This window comes from Arachis hypogaea, chromosome 1 (assembly GCF_003086295.3).
Source record: "Arachis hypogaea cultivar Tifrunner chromosome 1, arahy.Tifrunner.gnm2.J5K5, whole genome shotgun sequence".
NCBI lineage: Eukaryota > Viridiplantae > Streptophyta > Magnoliopsida > Fabales > Fabaceae > Arachis > Arachis hypogaea.
This window is the reverse complement of record NC_092036.1, coordinates 64753790-64770764: the sequence shown is the minus strand read 5'-3', so window position 1 is coordinate 64770764 and position 16975 is coordinate 64753790. Positions and strand designations below refer to the sequence as shown.

Here is a 16975-nt window from a genome sequence, read left to right as displayed (position 1 = left end):
TTCCAGTGTCTAGGATTATGAAATCAGCAGGGATGTAAAGGCCTTTAACCTTCACTAACACGTCCTCTACCAATCCATAAGCTTATTTTATTGACTCGTCTACCATCTCTAATGAGATTCTTGCAGCTTGTACCTCAAAAATCCCCAGTTTCTCCATTACAGAAAGTGGCATAAGATTCATACTTGACCCCATGTCACACAGAGCCTTCTCAAAGGTCATGGTGCCTATGGTACAAGGTATTAAGAATTTACCAGGATCTTGTTTCTTTTGAGGTAGAGTTTGCTGAACCCATGTATTTAGTTCACTAATGAGCAAGGGAAGTTCATCTTCCCAAGTCTCATTACCAAACAACTTGGCATTCAGCTTCATGACGGCTCCTAGATATTGAGCAAGTTGCTCTTCAGTCACATCTTCATCCTCTTCAGAGGAAGAATAGTTCTCAGAGCTCATGAATGGCAGAAGAAAGTTTAAGGAAATCTCTATGGTCTCTATATGAGTCTCAGATTCCTTTAGGTTCTCAATAGGGAACACCCTTCTGTCTGGAGGACGTCCCATGAGGTCTTCCTCATTGGGATTCATGTCCTCCCCTTCCTCTTTGGATTCGGCCATTTTGATTATATCAATGGCCTTGCACTCTCTTTTTGGATTCTCTTCTGTATTGCTTGGGAGAGTACTAGGACGAGTTTCAATGATTTTCTTACTCAGCTAACCCACTTGTGCCTCCAAATTTCTAATGGAGGACCTTGTTTCACTCATGAAACTTAAAGTGGCCTTAGATAGATCAGAGACTATGTTTGCTAAGCTAGAGGGGCTCTGCTTAGAATTCTCTATCTGTTGCTGAGAAGATGATGGAAAAGGCTTGCTATTGCTAAGCTTGTTTCTTCCACCATTATTAAAGCCTTGTTGGGGCTTTTGTTGATCCTTCCATGAGAAATTTGGATAATTTCTCCATGAGGGATTATAGGTGTTTCCATAGGGTTCACCCATGTAATTCACCTCTGCCATTGCAAGGTTCTCAGGATCATAAACTTCTTCTTCGGAAGATGCTTCTTTAGTACTATTGGATGCATTTTGCCATCCATTTAGACTCTGAGAAATCATGTTGACTTGCCGAGTCAACATTTTGTTCTGAGCCAATATGGCATTCAGAGCATTAATTTCAAGAACTCCCTTCTTCTGAGGCGTCCCATTACTCACAGGATTCCTCTCAGAGGTGTATATGAATTGGTTATTTGCAACCATGTCAATGAGTTCTTGAGCTTCTGCAGGCATTTTCTTTAAGTGAATGGATCCACCTGCAGAATGGTCCAGTGATATCTTAGAAAGCTCAAATAGACCATCATAGAATATATCTAAAATGGTCCACTCTGAAAGCATACCAGAAGGACACTTTTTGGTCAACTGCTTGTATCTTTCCCAAGCTTCATAGAGGGATTCACCATCTTTTTGCTTGAAGGTCTGAACATCCACTCTAAGCTTGCTCAGCTTTTGAGGAGGAAAAAACTTGGCTAGGAAGGCCGTGACCAGCTTATCCCAAGAGTCCAGGCTATCTTTAGGTTGTGAGTCCAACCATGTTCTAGCTCTGTCTCTTACAGCAAAGGGGAAAAGCATGAGCCTGTAGACTTCAGGATCTACTCCATTAGTCTTAACAGTATCACAGATCTATAAGAATTCAGTTAAAAACTGATAGGGATCTTCTGATGGAAGTCCATAGAACTTGCAGTTCTATCGCATTAGAGCAACTAGTTGAGGCTTCAGCTCAAAATTGTTTGCTCCAATGGAAGGGATTGAGATGCTTCTTCCATAAAAGTTGGAAGTAGGTGTAGTATAATCACCAAGCATACTCCTTGTGCCTCCACCATTGTTATTGGGTTTGGCCATGTCTCTTTCTTTTTCAAGATTCTCTGTACGATTTTCTCTGGATTGTTGTGCTTTAGCTTCTCTTAGCTTCTTCTTCAGAGTCCTTTTAGGTTCAGGATCTGCTTCAACAAGAATGCCCTTGTCCTTGTTCCTGCTCATATGAAAAAGAAGAGAACAGAAAAGAAGAGGAATCCTCTATGTCACAGTATAGAGATTCCTTTATGTGAGTAGAAGAAAAGAAGAATAGGAATGAGAAGAGAAAAAATCGAATATTAACTAAAAGAGAAGAAAAATATTTTTGTTTTTGTTTTTAAAAAAATAGTTAGTATTCGAAAATTAGGAGAAGAAATAAAATTAAAATTAAAAATAAAAATAATTAGTTAATTAAAAAGAATTTTGAAAAAGGTGAGGAATTTTCAAAAGTTAGAGAGAGGAAAGTAGTTAGGTGGTTTTGAAAAAGATAAGAAACAAACAAAAAGTCAATTAGTTAGTTGAAAAAGAATAGAAAATCAATTTTGAAAAGATAAGAAGTTAGAAAAGATTTTGAAATTAATTTTGAAAAAGATATGTTTTAAAAAAAAGATATTTTGAAAAGATATGATTGAAAAAGATTTTGAAAATATATGATTTTTAAAATTGAAATCTTGACTTAACTAACAAGAAACAACTCATTTTAAAATTTTTTTACTAAGTCAACCCAGAGATTTTGAAATTTATGAGAGAAATAAGGAAAAGATATATTTTTTATTTTTGAATTTTTTATGATGAGAGATAAAAACACAAAAATGACTCACAAGATGAAAATTATGAATCAAAACACATGATGCATACAAGAACACTATGAATGTCAAGATGAACACCAAAAACACTTTGAAGATCAAGATGAACATCAAGACTTATTTTTGAAAAATTTTCCAGACAAGAAAAACATGCAAGACACCAAACTTAGAAATTTGTCATGCTTAGACACTATGAATTCAAAAATGCATATGAAAAACAACAAAAGACACAAAACAAGAAAATATAAAGATCAAACAAGAAGACTTGTCAAGAACAACTTGAAGATCATGAAGAACACCATGTATGACTTTTTCGAAAAATGCATAATTTTTTAGAAACATGCAATTGACACCAAACTTAAAAATTGACACTAGACTCAAACAAGAAACACAAAAATATTTTTTGATTTTTTGAATTTTTTAAATTTTTTTTGGATTTTTCGAAAATTAGTTTTAGAAAAACAAAAAAGAAGAAAATTTTTTGAAAGATTTATGAAAACTTTTTGAAAAGAAAATAACCTAATCTGAGCAACAAGATGAACCGTCAGTTGTCCAAACTCGAACAATCCCCGGCAACGGCACCAAAAACTTGGTGTACAAAATTGTGATCATCAACAATGGCGCCAAAATCTTGGTGCTCTCAAACGTGAATCACACTTTGTCACAACTTCGCACAACTAACCAGCAAGTGCACTGGGTCGTCCAAGTAATACCTTACGTGAGTAAGGGTCGATCCCACGGAGATTGTTGGTATGAAGCAAGCTATGGTCATCTTGTGAATCTCAGTTAGGCGGATTCAAACGGTTATGATGGTTTTTGAATATAAAGATAAATAAAGCATAAAATAAAGATAGAGATACTTATGTAATTCATTGGTGGGAATTTCAGATAAGCACATGGAGATATTGTGTTCCTTCTGAATCTCTGCTTTCCTACTGCTTCCATCCAATCATTCTTACTCCCTTCTCTGGCAAGCTATATGTTGGGTTTCACCGTTGTCAATGGCTACCTCCAGTCCTCTCAGTGAAAATGGTCCAAATGCTCTGTCACAGCATGGCTAATCATCTGTCGGTTCTCGATCATGTCGGAATAGAATCCAGTGATTCTTTTGCATCTGTCACTACGCCCAACACTCGCGAGTTTGAAGCTCGTCATAGTCATCCCATCTCAGATCCTACTCGGAATACCACAGACAATGTTTAGACTTTCCGGATCTTAGGATTGGCCGCCAATAATTCTAGCTTATACCACGAAGACTCCGATCATTCGGAATGGAGGCTAAGAGATACACGCTCGATCTAAGGTAGAATGGAAGTGGTTGTCAGGCACGCGTTCATAGGTGAGAATGATGATGAGTGTCACGGATCATCACATTCATCATGTTGAAGTGCAACGAATATCTTAGAATAAGAATAAGCTGAATTGAATAGAAGAATAATAGTAATTGCATTAATACTCGAGGAACAGCAGAGCTCCACACCTTAATCTATGGTGTGTAGAAACTCCACCGTTGAAGATACATAAGTGAAAATAAGGTCTAGACATGGCCGAGAGGCCAGCCTCCCCAAAAGACATATAAATTCGAAAATAGGGAAAAAGACCCCAGTACAATAGTAAAAAGTTATACTTATACTAAACTAGTTACTAGGGTTTACAGAAATAAGTCTAAGTGCAGAAATCCACTTCCGGGGCCCACTTTGGTGTGTGCTTGGGCTGAGCTTGAGCTTTACACGTGCAGAGGCTTCTCTTGGGGTTAAACGCCAAGTTGTAACGTGTTTTTGTGTTTAACTCTGGTTTGTGATGTGTTTCTGGCGTTTTACGCCCAGAATGCAGCATGGAGCTGGTGTTGAACGCCAGTTTGTGTCGTCTAAACTCGAATAAAGTATAAACTATTATATATTGCTGGAAATCCCTGGATGTCTACTTTCCAACGAAGTTAAGAGCGCGCCATTTGGAGTTCTGTAGCTCCAGAAAATCTATTTCGAGTGCACGAAGGTTAGTATCCAACAGCATCAGCAGTCCTTTATCAGCCTCCTATCAGATTTTTGCTCAGGTCCCTCAATTTCAGCCAGAAAATACCTGAAATCACAGAAAAATACACAAACTCATAGTAAAGTCCAGAAATGTGAATTTTGCATAAAAACTAATAAAAACATCCATAAAATTAGCTAGATCCTACTAAAAACTACCTAAAAAAATGCCAAAAATCATATAAATTATCTGCTCATCACTCATCCTCAAGCAACGATTAGAACAATGGCTATGGGGCTAACATGGATCATGAATGTCTTATACAATGAAATGTTAGTAACACATGTGTTTTAAGCAAGCAGAATTAAAGATAGCAATCAAGGCACAGGAATAAAGACATTGTAATTGCAAACATAAGAGGGTGTGCATGATACATTGCATAAAAATATAAGTGGCACACCAAACTTTGTGTGACACTTTTTCTTGGAATTGATGCAGTATCTAGTAAATATCGGAACCAAATTTTGTTGCATAGCAACACCAAACTTAGAATGCAACCATATGTCAATTTATTTGAACTAAAACTAAACACAAGGAACTGTTATATGTTAAATACAATTACCAAGCAAAGAGTCTGTCATGAATAAGGATTTCTTGGTGAGGTATTTAACAAAAACAGTTAAGGAGAAAAATAAATGAAAGCATTGAGAACAAGGGGGATAACTAAAGCAAAGAAGAAAAATCAAACCCAAAAGAAAGACAAGATTGCAGAGGCATTATGATTATGCAGACAAGTGGTGTTGCTAGATTTGCATAGAAAATTAAGTGGCACACCAAACTTAGAATCTTAGTGTGACACTTTCATTTTTGATGCAATCATCCATAGAGATTGAAAACAAATTTTTGCATGGCAACACCAAACTTAGAATGTAATCATATGCCAATTTATTGAAATTTAAATAAAACAAACAAAGAAAATAGACAAAAGCAAAGGAATGAAATGTTACCTAAGGTTGGGTTGTCTCCGAACAAGCGCTCTTTTAGTGTCATTAACTTTCTTCCTCTTCTTCCAGTTCGTTAAGAGGAATGTCCTCAAGGGAGGAGAAGATTCAGTTGTTGTCCCCTGTCTTGGTCTTTCCTCAGCAACCTAACGATCAGTATCCTATAATTTAGTTTTGCTTTATTTCAATTTCACTTCAGTTATTTTAGTTTGATTTCATATTATTTTATTTTATATTAATTTTCATAGTTTTTCTCATTTTTATAACGTTTGTGATCATGTATAGCACTTAGAATAGAAACAGGAAAGTGTAGGAGGAAAAATAGTACACCTTAGAGGAGACCCCTTGGTGGCGCCAAATGCCAGCCCAGCGTTCAGTGCCCATGGAGGGAGCAGAGGCAGGGGACGTTAAACGTCCAAAAGGGAGCATTTCAATACCATTTTTTGGTCCCCCTAGGGTGTTTAACGCCCATTCTTGGCGTTAAACGCCAATATTTCAAAAAAAGGGAGATGGAGATCCCCTGGTGGCGTCAAAACGCCAGACCGACGTTTAGTGCCCAAGGGGGAGGCAACATGCAAAATTTGAAATTCAAGCTTCTTTGGCCAATAGATAAACCCTAACCATAAACCACCTCACCACTCAATCTTATCCATTCTCTCTTCTCTTCCACCCATTTTCCATCCCATCATCCATCACTTCCCTTGATTCTCTCAGCCCACCTTTCACTCCACCCAATCCTCTCTCATCAATCCTATCCATCTCTCCTCCCAACAACCCACATTCAAATTTAGTCCCCCCCATTCCCATTCCCAACCCCAAAACCGAAACCCACCCCACTCCCACCTATAAATACCCCTCTCTTCACCTACTTTCACCACACCTCACACTAATCTTTCCCTTTTACTTACTCTTCACCATACACATTCCCTTTCTTCATTTTACCCCTTTCTTCACCCTAAAGCCTATAGCCCCTCTCCTCTATCCTTTTCTTCTATTTTCCTTTCCTTTTTTATTTTATATTTCTATTTTGCTCGGGGACGAGCAAAGCTTTTAAGTTTGGTGTTAGGCACTCTGCTTTTTGCTTCATCAGTCTTACTTCCATGACACCAAAAATTGGAGAATTCTCAAGGAAAAGAAAAGAGAAAGCCCCCTGATGACAAGCCATTTAGGCTAGTTTCACAAGCCTTTTTCATCTATTTTACTTGGTTTTCATGCATTTCTTAAGCAATAAGTAAGTGTTTGGATGAGAAATTCATGGTTGTCTTAATTCAATCAAACATTGTTAATTTTATGCATTTTCATGAGATTTTTGTAAGAATTGTTTGATGATATGAATGATGCAAGATTTGATGATTATGCCAAGGCTTTGATTGCATGTTTGATTTATGACAGGTGAAAAGATGAGAAAAAGAAACAAAGAAGGAAGAAGCGCAAGAGAACGCTACGTTCATTTGATGAACGCAATGCTCGCAAGTGATGCACACGCATACAAGGCGCTTACGCGTAAAATGACGATTCTTGAAAACCACGCTTCTGCATCAATAGCGTGTACGCGTGGGTGGAGGATAAGCGCTCTCAGGCAAAGAGCACTATGTTCACTTTGAATGAGTGCCTGTGACACTTTCAGAAATTGGAATTCAAATTTGGTCACCGACGCGCACGCGTGCATGACACGTACGCGTGGGTGTGGCAATGGTGATGGATTGCGCAAACGCGTGCATGGAGCATCATTGTGGAAGTGGCATTTTTGCAACCCACGCGTACGCGTATGTGACGCGTAAGCATGGCGTTGCAACAACCCTACGTTCGTTTAGTGAACACTGTAAGGGACGCGTACGCGTGTATGACACATACGCGTCGATGGACCAAAGTCCAAGGGACGCGCAAGCGCAAGAGACACATACGCGTGGGTGAATGAACGCTGCGCTCTCTTTGAGAACGCTACGTTCTCCTGAAGCCAAGTCCACTGCACCAACTGAAGACCTCATTTTGACCTATTTCAACAAGAGCTAAAAAGCCCACATCCAAGTACACTAAAGACCCAATTGAAGAAAAGAAGAAGCCTATAAATAGAAGAATATTTAAAGAGCAAAAGGGGGCTGGGATAGCACCTGAAGGATTAGAGACTCCAAGGAATGTAGGGTTTTGTCAACTATTCTCACACTTATTCATGTAAATTACATGTTTTTAAGTTTCCTTCCTAATTTTGTGCTATGATTGAAAACATGCTTCCTACGCCTTAAAATTTTTAATTTTTAATCCTCCTTTATTACCATTCTATGCCGTGATGTGTTCGTTAAGTGCTTTCAGGTTTACAGGGCATGAATGGCTCAAAGGATGAAGATGAAGCATGTGAAAGTGGAAGGAATACAAGAAACAAAAGAGTTGAGAAGCCAGGAGCGACGCGCACGCATGGCTGACGCGTGCACGTGACCAGGAGCGTCGTTCAGTGACGCGTACGCCTGACTGACGCGTACGCGTGGCCAGGTGCAAGGTTCAGCGACGCGTACTCGTGGCCGACATATACGCGTGACAAGAGCGTCATGTGCTACACTTAACAAAACTTGCTGGGGGCAATTTCTGGGCTGATTTGGACCCATTTTCAAGCCCGAAAATGCAGACTAGAGGTAGGGATGGAGCTGAGACTGAACACACACACTTTTCACTTTAGTTTTTTATTAGTTTTGAATTCTAGTGAGGGAAACTCCTACTTCTCTCTAGGGTTTTTGACATTCTCAGTTTTGCTTTGAATTGGATCCTGAGAGAGCTGCTATTATCTTTGTTTCTCATTGCTTTACTCATAGTTTCTTCTTTAATTTCCTTATTTACTCTTTTCTATTTGATTATTTAATTCATGTTTGGATCTTTTCACTCTTAAATTTTGTTAATGCATTGAACTATTTTTATGTTTATTTTTATTGCTTTTTTATTCTTGTTAATTATTGTCAGTGCCAATTTTAATTCAACTAATTTTTCATAATTATCATGCCTTTTATTTTCAACTATTATGTCTTTATGAAAATGACATTCATGTTAATGGAGTAAAGCGCCCAACTTGGTTGGGGATTGAGTAATTAAAAACGCTTGAGTTGTGATACTCAAGTATTTATCTGTAATTGGGAATTGCTGGCTAACTCAATTCACACCAACTCTAGTCCTTCCCCATGAAGTGACTAGGACTTGTGAGCTAGACTTAGTGATACCCACTTGACTTTCCTTCAAGTGCTAGAGGATAACTAAGTGGAAGCAATGAACCTTTACTATTATACTTGGGAAAGACAATAAGGATATAAACTCCAATTCTCGCCCCTAACCAAGGCCTTTTATTTTGAATACATATCATCTCTTGTTAGTTGTTCATTGCTTTCATTCCTAGCCATTTATTTTTCTGTTCTCAATTTTAAAAAAATATTCAAAAAAATCCTAACCAATAATTTGCATCGTGTGTCAACTCTTAGGGAAACGACCCGGGATTCTACTCCCGATTATTTATTATTAATTGTGACACAATTGAAATTGATAGTAGAAATTTTGTCGGTTAAGATTGTGCTTGCAATGCTGTTCTAGAAAATACTTTTCAAAAATTCTTTACCGGCATTTTTCCTCTCATCAATTTTTGGCACCGTTGTTGAGGAGTTGCATATGTGTGCTAAGTTATTGGTTGGTTTAAATATATTCATATTTACATTATTGCATCTTTTATTTGTGTGCTTTTTGTTTATCATTAGTATTTATTATTTATTTTTCTTGGTATATTTTGCTGCCATGAGCTCTATGTTTCTATTATTAAATGACGCATTCAGTAACGGATCCGATCCTAGCCGCATTTGATCCTGAAATTGAAAAACTATTTCACATATTAGGCGAGCTCGGCGTCGGTTAGCCTCCGAGGGTGATGAAGGGGTATCACCCAATTCACTAATCTTATCCAAGGTTGAGTCTGAAGCGTCATTTGAGGAAGAAAATAACTCCTCTCCTACTAAATCCATTGACGTCTCTTCTGTTGATTTAGGTGCAGATACTATGGCAGCTCCTAGAAGGATTACTCTCAAGGAAGTAGGAGCTGCGGTTTTTACTCTTCAACCATTTCAAGTGCGTCATCTGAATTTGACTGCTAATTTTAAACTAAACACCGCATTGATCAATCTACTTCCTAAATTCCATGGTTTACCCGCTCAAGAGCCCATCAAGCACCTTAGAGACTTTCAAACAGCCTGTTCAACTACTAAGCAGCATGGTACGGATGAGGTTGCCATTTGGTTATATGCCTTCCCATTTTCTCTTGAGGAAAAGGCAAAGGAGTGGTTCTACACTGAACCCAAAGCTGTTGTTACTAATTGGGATTTGCTTAGAAGGAAATTCTTGGACAAGTTCTTTCCACCGGAGGTCACAGATAGATTGAGGAAGGAAATTTCTTGCGTCATTCAAGGTGAATCAGAGACTCTCTATGAGTATTGGGAACTCTTTAGGAATCTCTTAGATTCGTGTCCCCATCACATGATTGACCAGTTGGTGTTAATTAGCTACTTCTGCCAAGGCATGAAGCCTCAAGATAAGACCCTCTTGGATGCTGCGAGTAATGGCTCAGTGGCAACTTATCACTGATTTAACCGAGTCTACCCAACATCCAAGGCAAAGAAATAATCATCCCAAGGCTATTGCGGAAGTTTCTTCCAGTAGTGAGACCGCCGCTCTCACCGAGACTTTAGAAGATATGACCAATATACTCAAGCAACTCCAACTCAATCAAAAACATCCTCCACCCCCCTCCACAACAACAATGTCAACAGTTAGTCCCTCAAAGAGTATGTGGAATTTGTGCTTGCTATTCTCACTATACCGATGAATGTCCACAACTCCAAGAGGACAACACCTTGGTGGCCACCAATGTTTATTACAACCATCTGAATCACAGGTACTATCAACAAGGCGGTAACTATAATCAAGCTGTTAATTACAATCAAGGTTGGCAAGAGAATCCCAACCAAGGATGGAGAGACAACTACAACCAAGGAGGCAGAGACAATGGTGGAAATCAAAGGTGGAATAATAACTACTAACAAAACCGGTATCAATAAAAACCCTCCATACCAACAACAAAACTAAGGCCAAAGATACCAACCACCTCACCAAAGGCAAGCTCAAGCACCTTAACTAAATCAACCATAAGTCCCCCAAATTACATACCCTCCTTCTTCCTCCAACCAGGATGAGATGATTCGCTCTCTTATGCAAGGACAAAAAGAGCTTCAAGCCACAATTACCTCGAGCATCACCGGTCTTACCTCTACCATCCAAGCTCTTCTATCCCGTATGGACCCATCCTCTACCTCCAATACTCAACCTTCAAGCTCTAGTACACTTCCCTCTCAACTTTAACCTAACCACAACGATAGAATCAATGTCATCACTTTTGATAACCGGCATTACATTACAAGAAAGGAGTCTAGAGGAGCCAAGCTCAAGACAAGCCACTCAGGATGAAGATGTTATTGAGGTAGAAGATGTAGAGACGAGGATGAGGTACACGAGGCAATTAAAGAAGAAGTCGCTCAACCAAGGGATGGAGTTTCTAAGGAAGACAATGTATTGAAATAGGGCATTCCCATTCCTTTTTCACACCTTGCTAGGAGAACTGAAAAGCAAGTAGAGCTAGATCCCAAAATGGTGGATATCTTCAAAAAGGTTGAGGTAACTATTCCCCTTTTTGATGCTATTCGTCAAGTTCCTAAGTATGCTAAGTTTCTAAAGTATTTGTGCATGAATAAGGAAAAGATCCATGATTTAGAAACTATTCCTTTGGGTAGCTCGATTTCTGCTTTGATGGATGCTATATCGGAGAAATGTTGTGATCCTGGTCCTTGTATGGTTACTTGCACTATAGGTGGTGTACAGTTTGCTGATTGCATGTGGGATTTAGGTGCCTGTGTTAGCATTATGCCATTATCTATTTATGATGCTTTGAAGCTTCCACCGTTGAGAAGGTCGGCAGCCCATCTTGTGTTGGCAGATAAAAGCATAACCTCAGTGGTTGGCATAGCGAACGATGTCTTGGTGAGCATTAAGTGTTTGATTTTTCCTATTGCTTTCTACATTCTTGAGATGCCCCCTAATGACTCGGGAAGACCATCATCTATCTTGCTTGGAAGGCCATTCTTAAAGACCTCCCGGTTTAAATTGGATGCCTTCTCGGGTACATATTCCTTTGAAATAGATGGAAGAGCAGTGAGTTTCAACCTTGATAAAGCTATGAAGCATCCACCGGAAGACCACTCTATCTTCTAGTGTGATATTATTGATAAAACTATGGCTGAAGTTCACCAAGAGACAGTTGATGAAAAGAACATGGTTCAAGGTGCAAGTGTGGGGAAGTCTCCTGAGTATACTGAAGACACCTTGCCACCTTCAGTGGTTACAGATGATCAGGTGCCAAGCCATGAGCTGACTATGGAGTTAAAGCCCCTGCCACCTCACCTCAAGTATGCTTATCTTGAAGACAATCAAAAGCTCCCTATAACAGCTCAGACCATCCGCTAGCACGATATTGTCTGCTTTGGCACACAAGGCCTCACGGTTTTGCTTTTGACGATAGGGATGCTAGCCGAAGCCCCCCACACTCACTCGTCAAAATGCGTCATGCTATGGAGAGGTATCCACACCCTTATAAGGCATGCTTCGTTCTCCTCCCCAACCGATGTGGGACCTTACAATCCACCCTCCTAAGGGAGCCCAGCGCCCTCGCTAGCACATCGATCTGGGTTCTGGCTCTGATACCATATATCTGTAACAGCCCAGACCACCCGTTAGCACGATATTGTTCGCTTTGGCACACAAGACCTCATGGTTTTGCCTTTGACGATAGGGTTGCTAGTCGAAGCCCCCACACTCACTCGTCAAAATGCGTCATGCTAGGGAGAGGTATCCACACCCTTATAAGGCATGCTTCGTTCTCCTCCCCAACCGATGTGGGACCTTACACTCCCAGTGATCATTGCAAAGGATCTTACATTCCAACAAGAGGAGCGACTGCTGAATGTACTGAGAAGAAACAATAAAGCTATTGGGTGGAGTTTGCTGGACATAGTTGGTATAAACCCCCAAGTTTGTGAACATCGCATTTTTCTGGAGGAGGGATCCAAGCCTATTCGTTAACCTCAAAGGCAGTTGAACCCCACAATTCTGGAAGTTGTGAAGAAGAAAGTGACCTGACTGCTTGAAGCCGACAATATCTATCCAATCTCAGATAGTGAGTGTGTTAGTCTAGTACAAGTGGTTCCGAAGAAATCCAGCATCACAATAGTGAAGAATGAGACTGGGGAACTCATGGCTTCAAGGGTGCAGAATTCCTAGTGAGTGTGCATCGACTACAGGTGCTTGAACTTGGCCACTGATAAACCCTATTTTTAGGGTTTATCTTGTGTTTGATTTAGGGGATTTTATCACCTTTTCTCACATTTATTCAAGGAAATAGCATGGTTTCACAATTTGTTCCTAATTTGTGCTTAAGTGTGAAAACATACTTTTTAGGCCCTTAATTACTAATTTTAATTCACATTTGATTCCACTAGATGCCTTGATGTGTTTGTTAGTGAGTTCAGGTTGAAAATCTAGGAATGGATCAAAGGAATGAAGAGAAAAGCACGCAAAGTGGAGAAATAATGGAAAATCAAGGATTTGGGATGCACTACTGATGCGCATGCGTGACATACGCTCACGCGAGAAAGATGAAGTCGCATGGCGATGCGTACGCGTAACATACGCGTACGCGTGGATAAAAAATGTCAAGTGACGCGTAAACGTAACCCATGCGTACGCGTCGATGCTCGCACGTGACCTCATTAAAGAGAAAACACTGGGGGGCGATTTTTAAGCTTCCTGGACCCAAATCCAATGCAACTCTGAGCTTATTACATGCAGAATTCAAGAGGGGTGAATGGGGGATCATTCATAGACTTTAGTTTTAGAGATAGATATAGAATTCTAGAGAGAGAGAGGCTCTCTCCTCTCTCTAGATTAGGATTCTTAGTTCTATTTTCTTCTTTGCTTTAATTTTCCTTTCATATTGTTCTAGCATTTTACTTCTCTTGTAGTTCCTTTATGTTGTTAATTGTAGTTCATCAACTCTTTTGTAGATTTCCATTTCCTTTCAATGCAATTTATGATTTTCTTGTCTTTTCATATTTGATTTGGTTTTCTATTGTTGATTCCTTATCTTTGTAGTTATAGCATCCTTTAATTCTTGCAATTTATGATGTTTACTTTTATTGCCTTCTATGTGTTTGATGAAATGTTTTTTTTTTAGTTATGAGTTAGATTTTTCTCCTGTTGGCTTGTGTTGAGTAATTAGTGACTCTTGAATTATCAAACTCTCTTGTTGATTGATAATTGAAAGTTGCTAGTCAATTAGAATGCCACTAAAGCTAGTCTTTTACTATGATTTGACTAGGACTTGTGGCCTCAAGTTGATATCCACTTGACTTTCCTTCATAGTTAAAGGTTAACTAAGTGGGGCAATGGAAAATTCTTGTCACAATTGATGATGATAATGAGGATAGGACTTCTAATTCTCATTCCTTGCCAAGAGCTTTCTTAGTTGTTAGTTTATTTCCTTTGCCATTTACATTTATTGTCCTTTATTCAAAATCCCAAAAATATACTTCTCATAACCAATAACAAGAACAATTCCCTATAATTCCTTAAAAGACGACCCGAGGTTTAAATACTTCAGTTATTTTTATTGGGGTTTGTTACCTGTGACAAACAAAATTTTTTATTGAGGAATTGTTTGTTGGTTTAGAACTATACTTGCAACGAGATTTAATTTGTGAAATTCTTTACCGATAGACAATTTCCGTTCATCAGCCACTCGCAAGGATCACTATCCACTACCTTTTATCGATCAAATGCTTGATTGTCTGTCAGGTAAATCACACTATTGCTTTCTAGATGGTTATACTGGTTATTTTCAGATCCATATTGCTCCACAAGATCAGGAGAAAACAACTTTTACATGCCCCTTTGGAATGTATGCATATAAAAGAATGCCTTTTGGTTTATGTAATGCATTGGCTACGTTTCAAAGATGCATGATGAGTATCTTCTCGGATCTTCTTGAGTATTGTATGGAAGTATCTATGGATGACTTTAGTGTCTATGGTGATTCCTTCGATCTTTGTTTGGATAATCTTGCTAGAGTATTAGAAAGATGTGCTAGTTCAAACCTTGTGCTTAATTTTGAAAAATGTCATTTTATGGTATAGCAAGGTATTGTGCTAGGTCATGTTGTTTCTAATACTGGTATATTTGTTGATCCTGTAAAGGTTGATGTTATTTCCAGTTTACCTTACCTCTCCTCTGTGAGGGAAGTCCGTTCTTTTCTTGGTCATGCAGGTTTCTATCGGCGTTTTATCAAGGACTTTAGTAAGGTTACACTACCCCTTTCCCGTCTTCTATAGAAAGATGTAGAGTTTGACTTGAGTGAAGACTGAAGTTGAAGATTTCCTTGACCCAAGCTCCTGTTGTGAGAGGGCCTGACTAGAGTAGGCCGTTCGAGATCATGTGCGACGCATCTAACTATGCGGTAGGAGCGGTGCTAGCTCAGCGCGAAGGTAAGGATCCCTCCATTATTGCTTATGCTTCTAAAACCTTAGATGGTGCCTAGTCTAATTATACTACCACTAAAAAGAAACTTTTAGCCATTATTTTTGCTTTGGATAAATTCTGGGCTTATTTACTTGCTAGCTAAGAAAGAGTCTAAACCAAGGTTAATCCATTGGATATTGTTATTGTAAGAGTTTGATTCAGAGATCCAAGTTTGGTTAGTCGCACCTTTCCTTCAAATTTTTCTAAACATCAAAAGGACAAGCTCAAGAGCGAGTCCAAGTATTACATATGGGATGACCCATGTTTATGGAGATGTGGTGCTAACCAAATAATTAGAAGGTGTGTTCCACAATCTGAAATCCAGTCTATTTTAGAGGCATGCCAGTATTCTGAAAATGATGGATACTTTGGTCCTCAAAGAACTACATATTTTCTGTGACTCTTGTCACCAATGCCAAAGGTTTGGAAACATATCTAAGAGGGATGAGATGCCCCAACAACTAATGTTGTTTTGTGAAATTTTTTATGTTTGGGATATTGACTTCATGGGTCCATTTCCAAACTTGAATGGTTTTTCATATATTCTTTTAGCTGTTGATTATATTTCTAAGTGGGTGGAAGCAATTCCTACCCGTACTGATGATGCTAACGTGGTTGTTTTTTCGTTACGAATAATTTTACTTATCACTTTGGATCAACACAAGCAATCGTGAGTGATCAAGGCTCTCATTTTTGTAACAGAAGATTGACAGCTTTGATGAAGAAATATGGCATCATTCACAAAGTGGCTATGGCTTACCATCCCCAAACGAATGGCCAAGCCAAGGTGTCTAATAGAGAGATCAAGCACATACTCGAGAAGATTGTTAAACCTCATAGAAGGGACTGGAGCTCTAGGTTTGGAGATGCATTATGGGCTTATCGGACAGCTTACAAGACACCCATTAGCATGAGTCCGTTTTGCCTACTCTACGGAAAGGCGTATCACCTTCCGGTAGAGATGGAACACAAAGCATACTGCCTGTGAAGGAATGCAACTCAGGCTTGTGAGGAGCCGGAATTGAAAGAAAATTACAATTGGACGAATTGGAGTGCATTCGGCTAGAAGCGTATGAAAACTCAAGGCTCTACAAAGAAAAGGTGAAGGCAGTACATGACAAAAATATCAAGCAAAGGGAATTTAGAGATGGGGATCAAGTCCTTCTCTACAACTCAAGGTTGAGGTTAATGCCGGAAAAACTAAGGTCAAAATGGGATGTACCCTACATGGTGGAGAAGGTGGAACCGTATGGAGTTGTCCACCTAAGTCACCTTTCAAGCCCTACTTTCTTCAAAGTCAATGGCCACCATTTAAAACTTTATCATGGTGCAAAAGGAAGAGGACTGAGCCTATGGACTGTCCAACTTAAGGATATTAAAGAAAAGTGCTAAGTGGGAGGTAACCCACCATGGTATGATATTCCTTTTTTATGGTTCTATTTTAATTATTTGCTTATATTTGTTTCATTAATTGTCTTTGTTGATTTTCACATAAGCATGTTTCCCCTTTTGTTCTAAGTTATCTAAAAAAAATGCATCCCCGCGTAAGCGTTATTGACGTGCACGCGTCGTAGGGATGCTGGTGCTCTCTAGTACATTTTCCCGAGAGTTACGCTGGAACTGTGCGGATGGGGTGCCTGGTGCACAAACCACGCCATGCGTATGCGTCACCAGCCATTTCATCCTATCACACGTGTACGTGAGCCACGCGCATGCGTCGT

At 39.2% G+C, this 16975-nt stretch overlaps 1 non-coding gene across 1 annotated transcript; it reads left to right on the top strand.

The window, feature by feature from the left end:
* Window positions 1–1372: 1372 nt before the first annotated feature.
* LOC112716014 (small nucleolar RNA R71) lies at window positions 1373–1480 on the top strand. Its single transcript, XR_003160128.1, has one exon. It is a non-coding gene; the product is annotated as a small nucleolar RNA R71 (small nucleolar RNA).
* Window positions 1481–16975: the final 15495 nt, after the last annotated feature.